Source organism: Chaetodon auriga, chromosome 22, assembly GCF_051107435.1.
Source record: "Chaetodon auriga isolate fChaAug3 chromosome 22, fChaAug3.hap1, whole genome shotgun sequence".
NCBI lineage: Eukaryota > Metazoa > Chordata > Actinopteri > Chaetodontiformes > Chaetodontidae > Chaetodon > Chaetodon auriga.
In genome coordinates this window covers 9,844,477-9,850,476 of record NC_135095.1, presented here as the reverse complement: position 1 = coordinate 9,850,476, position 6,000 = coordinate 9,844,477, and the positions used below count along the sequence as shown (strand labels likewise).

The following is a 6,000-nucleotide window of genomic DNA, read 5'->3' as shown; positions in this document are numbered from 1 at the left end:
TGCTAATTCTCTTTTTTTTCCACCAGCAGCCAGTTAGCTGTGCATTAAGAGTGGAGGCTGAGGGAAGCGGTCTTCCTAACTGTCTGATCTGTGGGACTCTTGTGCCTCTGAGTTTATTGATTCCTTTCATCAACGCCTGCATGTTGGTTTTTTTTTGAGAGAGAGTTGCGCAAAGCCTTAAAAAAAACAACATTAATGCAGGAGACAGCAGGGAGAGAGGGTATAATGCTGAATTCAAGAGTCGTCAAACTGAGCAGATGAGTGAACAAAGACTGAGCTGTGAACTGGGTTAAAATGCAAACTAAACTGATGAGGGGATGAGGTGCAGGTGGAGAACTGGGCGGAGAAGCTCAGGTGAGGAGAATGAGGTGAATGAAACAGAAGTATGGGGAAGGAGCTGATTGGCTGGGGAAAACGCTGGGAACAGGGCTGGGCTAACGAGGCTGATGCAGGGCAGGTGTGGGTGAAAGCGTGGAGGGGAAAAAGGCTGGGGAGGTGCATGGAGAGAAAGAGTGTAAACAAGGAAACAAAAAAACAGAAAACCACTCAATTAAACAGGATTGTGACAGCAAAATGCCCATTTTGCACTAAATGCATACATGCAGTTTTTTTCTTTCCATTAAATTTGCCCTGGGAGTCACTACGTAGCTCTACAGTAGCTGAAGCCTGCTGAACATTTTACAGATTTCCTACATTTGTGACAGTTGAACGCTTGATTTAATGTGTCAGATTCCTTTCTCCATTCCAGAAAAGAAAAGTTCCTTGTGCGTTGCTGCATGCGTGGTCACAACAGAATTTGAAAAATGGCAGACGGAGTCATGCAGCCACTTAAAATCCTTCCACTGAGTGTAATCGAACCTTTTTTGCCTTCAGTGAACTGACGCATGTGATGACAGCTCAGTGATAACAGTGCAGAGATGACACAGGCAGATAGACTAATGACAGGGGAGAAAGACAGTGTAGATTACAGGTAGATAAATGTGATAAGTGACAGTGACCGGACGTGCTTCTCTAACAACATATCCCTCATAAAAATACAGAGAAAAGGTTTCTACTCTTTGTAGACATTATTTAAAAAATGTTCCTTTGCTTTCATCTCAAGGAGAACGAAGCTCAGCCCTGAGTTTATTTTTAGTGAGACAGTCAGAGGATGATTCAGACGACATTCCTGTTCACTGTCTCCTCCAGATGATGTTTTGGGGACGACCGGACCGTTACAAAACGCAGCCCAGATTCCCACAGCTTGATTGGCAGTTTCCCTTCAGGCCAAATCTGGAAGCACTTACCTCATTCTCACAAAGGGGGTTGGAGGTGTTGGAGCTGGGTTATACAGGGTCACAGAAAGAAGGAGCCTGATGGGTCATGACCAGGAAAGGAAACTTGAGTTTATTGCTTGATGATCCCGAACTATTTGGCCGGCTAGCTCAATTTGAGCTACCATTCAATATTCGGATTCAAAGCATTTTGGACACTATTTGTAGTTTTCCTAGCAGGTTGTTATCTCATCTGCCTGATCCAGTTTCATGGGGTTAAATGTCACTTTTATGTAGAAGTTCATCAGTCACCTTAACGACATGGTGTGCAGTTATCCAGAGTTTTTAATGACTGGATATCAGCTTTCAGACCAGGCTTGAAATCATAAGCCACATTTTTTAGTTTTGTTTTCACTGCCCGCCTTTAACACGATCAGAGAAGCAAAATCATAGCTTTTCCCAGTTGAACATGTATGACCAGTATCTGGGGCAATGAACCAGCCCAGATGAGCCTGGCATAGTTCAGGTAAGATGCCCTTTACTGTCTCCAACAACCAGATATGCTGACAGGAAGATAACCTCCTTATGCAGCGGTTTGCCATTCACTGCTCATGACATCCAAGCTGCTGTCACAAAGCATGCAGTCCCACATCAGTCTGGATTGTTTTCAAAGCAGTGTTCCATAAAGAAAAGAGGAGATGGGAGGGGGGACCAGAGATGTACAACGTCCTGCGCCTGGCTCTGACACTTTCATCAACCGCGCTGTGTTTCCACGCAGCAGAAGGTGACAGGGGCAGGATTTACCGACCCAGAGGCCCCTTTTGTGCTCTCCACGCTGCACTGATCCTCGGCTTCCTCTCTGGCTGCATGTGTAGGCCTATAGGCTTACCTTTTATACCCCTCTCCCTCTCTCTGTGTCTGCTGTAAATAGGCTTAATGTTACAGATGTCTGTGTGTGAAGCACAAAGAGCCGAGGCGGAGCACAGAGGCCGTCTCTATTCCACGTTGAAGCGAGGAGAACAGGTGGAAAGAGAGCAATCGGGACACGGAAGATGATCGGATTTCCCGTTAAAAAGTTCAGCAGCTACATGTGTGTTGTAAGTGCGAAGCTGTGGATGTATGTGTGTGTGACAACAGATGAAATGAGTGGTGAGAATAGCTGCTCATGAACAGTTTATGAGAGCTCTTGTGGAGTACCCTTTACTGCTTTTTTGCACACTGTTGTAGGCACAAATGAAATATTTGTTAACATCTGTTGCCAGGATCTGAACAGCTTGTTTCAGTGTTTGGAGATCTATGAGTTATTCCGCTGCTGCACTCATTGCAAGTCTCTCTGGTTAAAGACTAAAATGTGAAATCTAAGTTGTAAATCAAGGTGTCGGATGCTGTCAGAGCAGCAGCCGGCAGGGTGAACGAGGGCGTCCATGGGTCCCTCGCTGTGTGGGCTGCTGGCTGGCTGGCAGGGACAATAAGCCATACTGTTTGACCTGCCCTGTCTGTCCCACTGCCAGGTTCACGGACATTCAGACGGCTCCACTCACTCCCCTGACTCCACAGCTGAGACCCAAACTTCAATCCAAACTCTCCGCTCCACAAATCAGGATCTGCTGCCTTTTGAAACTCTTTATGACTCAATGTTTGTCCATCTGTGTGTCTGAGAGAGTTAACTTTTCAACAACCATGACTTAAAATAGCAACATGAGTCAGGTTTTATTGATTTTTTTCATTAAACTATGACACTGGCCTCATAATAGGTCATGGGCTCGCTTCTGATTGGTTCCTCTCATGACCATGGACACTTCATTTTATTCAAAACATCTTATGGTGCTTACATTGGGTATATTTTTGTACAGACAGTCTAGCTCCAGTGTTATCATGCTCTTAACACTGAGTTCCAGGTCAGTTATTTAATACTTTAACTGATGCTCTGGTGGATTCATGCTTGATCTAAATCAGTGGTTCTCAACCTCTTCCTGTCATGCCCGTCTTTTGCCACCTGCACCTCCTGTTTGTGAAAAAGCAATCTCATTTTCTATCAGCCATCAACAACACTGTGGAGATCAGAAGCAAGGCAAGTGAACCCAACAGCCAGATAGACATTGTCATATTGCCTTGGACTTCTTTTCCTGCCTGTAAAAAAGTCTCTTGATTATACTTTAATGTACTATATGTATGATTGTCTGTTTCACACATTACTTCTTACAGCCATTGGTGAAGAAATTAAACTTCACCAGCAACAGTGAGAGCAGGGCAAACTTATTTTTTAACCTTAATCTCTGCAGATGAGGATTTGCAGAACATTCAGCAGCACCTTCCCTCACTTCCATACAGCCACAGACCCCCACCTGACCTGCCCAGTGCAACCACTTCCTACTGTACACTGACCACTGCAGCACAGGGTGGTTTAGCATCCTGCTGCTGATGGAGGCGAAATCACTGTCAGACACTTACCAAGAAAACAGCTGGTGAACCTCTGACTCGCTCACTTGTGCATTTGATTAATGGCTTATTGAGTTTGCAAGTAGAGAGAGCCACTTTGGATAATTGAAATACTGCACATACATGTGGTTTCCTATATCAGACAGGGCTTGGGATAACATACTGCACAGCACATCACACGACCACGCATCATGACAAGGTGACAGGAGGCCACTGTGTGGTGCATACGTGTAGCCTGTGAACATACAGCATGACAGACAGGCCCTAGACAGGAAGCCAAACTGACTTTCACCAACCACCTCCAAAACCTGGATAAATCTGATGTAACAGTCAATCTATTTCAATCAAGCATTTCTCATAAAACTTTTGTGTGTAATTTATGAAGATGAGGTGAACCCAAGCACATCTTATTACGTAACTGCTGCTGTGTTCCTGTGAGTATTTGCAGAGCCTCTGTTGTGGTCCATAATGAGTTCACAATGACCGAATTATACTTTATGGTATTTTTAACACTTAAACTCTAATGGGAACCTCGCATGTTTTTTTGTTTTTTTGTTTTTTTTTTTTTCAAAAATAGACCATGTGGACTTGATTATGCTTCCAAAATCTATCCATAAAATGATGGATGTATAAGCTGTGTGTCTGTAAGTGAGAAGGAGAGGGAGGCGTGTGTGTGTGTGTGTGTGTGTGTGTGTGTGTGTGTGTGTGTGTGTGTGTGTGGTGGAGGAGGAGGAGGAGGAGGAGGAGAGGGAGGAGGAGGAGGGGGGTTCATGTTTAAGCCAATAGGCGCAGAGCAGCGCTAATGTCATTTCTCGACGCTTTAACTTTGTGCCAGAGCTGCGCAGCGCTCAACCCTGGTGAACGTCCCATTCTCTGTGTCTCTATCCAGCATGCACTGAAAGACTCCATCCCTCGAGCTGAGTCAGGACTGGAAGCGGCGCTGAGTGCTGTTTGTTTGGATGTCGTCAGCCCGGATGCCTCCAGAGTCGTGATTTTATTCTGATAAACGGAATATTCAGCCCCGACCCCGGACCAAGTTTTTTGCTTGTAAGAGGTGAGTGTCACGCTCAGAAGTATTCCAATGATTTTCTAATGTTTTAAATATTGCAACCTTGCTGCTTTAGTGCACATGGGTGTGTGTTGAATCATGAATAAAAGCTGTATGTCAAGTCCATAGAGGCTTGTTTTAGCCTCCATCTGCTGGGAATCATCATGCAGCAACAAGGTTCGGAGATGGAAATGATTTGTGTCTCCATTACTTCATGGCCAGACACACCAAAGCGAGAAAACAAAGCGATAGTCGAGGCTCTGTTAGACATTTTCCCTGAAGGAAGAGAGAAAAAAAGTGAAAAACTGTGGCTGAGTAGGGGGGATTTTTTTAGTTTGGAGAGTGCGTGTGCGTAAAGACGCGCGTCATGGAGGGGTTGCATTTTGGTTTCCAGATGTGTGAACTCAGCTGTTGCCTGTCACTCAGGTGGTCTCTCTCGGTCTGTCTACGTGCTCACTCAGAGTCTTCTCATCCAGCTCTTGATCTCCCCAGAATCGCATCAGTGTTGACAGACCACAGCCCAGACCCACAGAAACATGTCAAAGTGAAGCCACATCACTTCAGCCGCACAGAACAATTAACCAAAGAAAGCGCTTTCTCATATCCAATCATACCTTTTAAACAAACTTTGAAGTGCTTGCCTTTCTTTCACCACAATCAAGTTGTTTCAAGCTTATGGGTGATTTTCTCCATACCATGGCACCAATCTGTCTTGTCTGAGATACAGAATGTTGTTTCAACGTGCATGAACATTTCTATAAAAAGAATAAAGAAAAATGTTGAAACACTGAATGTGAGTTTTGTATAGGGAAGTCTTAAGATGGTCTTTTCAGTGCTGTGTTATCTGTATTAAAGTCAGTGGTGGCACCTAGTGGTGGAAGAGATTTGTAAAGATGCTGCACTGAGAGCAGCTTTTGATTCTGACTCTTAAATCTAGGAAGAAAGCTTGTTTACTGAAATCTAGTCAGTCTCTTAAATTGAAAAGTACTAGCATTTTGAAATAGGCTGTTCTCTATGTGCAGTTTGCACGCCATGCAGGCTTGGTCGCTGCGCTTGAGTGACAAACTGCTGTGTAGTTAGCTGATCCAGGATGAGAGCAGCCGGGGATCAGGTGACTGAGGTGTATTCCCCCTCTGTGGGAGGCCAGTCCGCCAGACTATGCTACACTTTGCTGGGGGTATACACGCTGCAATGCTAAGCCTTTGTTAATGAGTATGTGTGTGTGTGTGTGTGTGTGTGTGTGTATAGAGGTGTGTTTAG

General features: G+C 44.8%; 1 protein-coding gene across 1 annotated transcript in view; it reads left to right on the top strand.

Annotated features, from left to right (window-relative positions):
- The first annotated feature begins 4,522 nt into the window (after nucleotides 1–4,522).
- prickle1b (prickle homolog 1b) overlaps nucleotides 4,523–6,000 on the top strand; it is a 30,185-nt gene continuing 28,707 nt past the window's right edge. The window contains exon 1 of the mRNA XM_076722480.1: nucleotides 4,523–4,746. The gene's annotated coding sequence lies outside the window, so the exon portion shown is untranslated. The remainder of the gene's footprint in view (nucleotides 4,747–6,000) is intronic.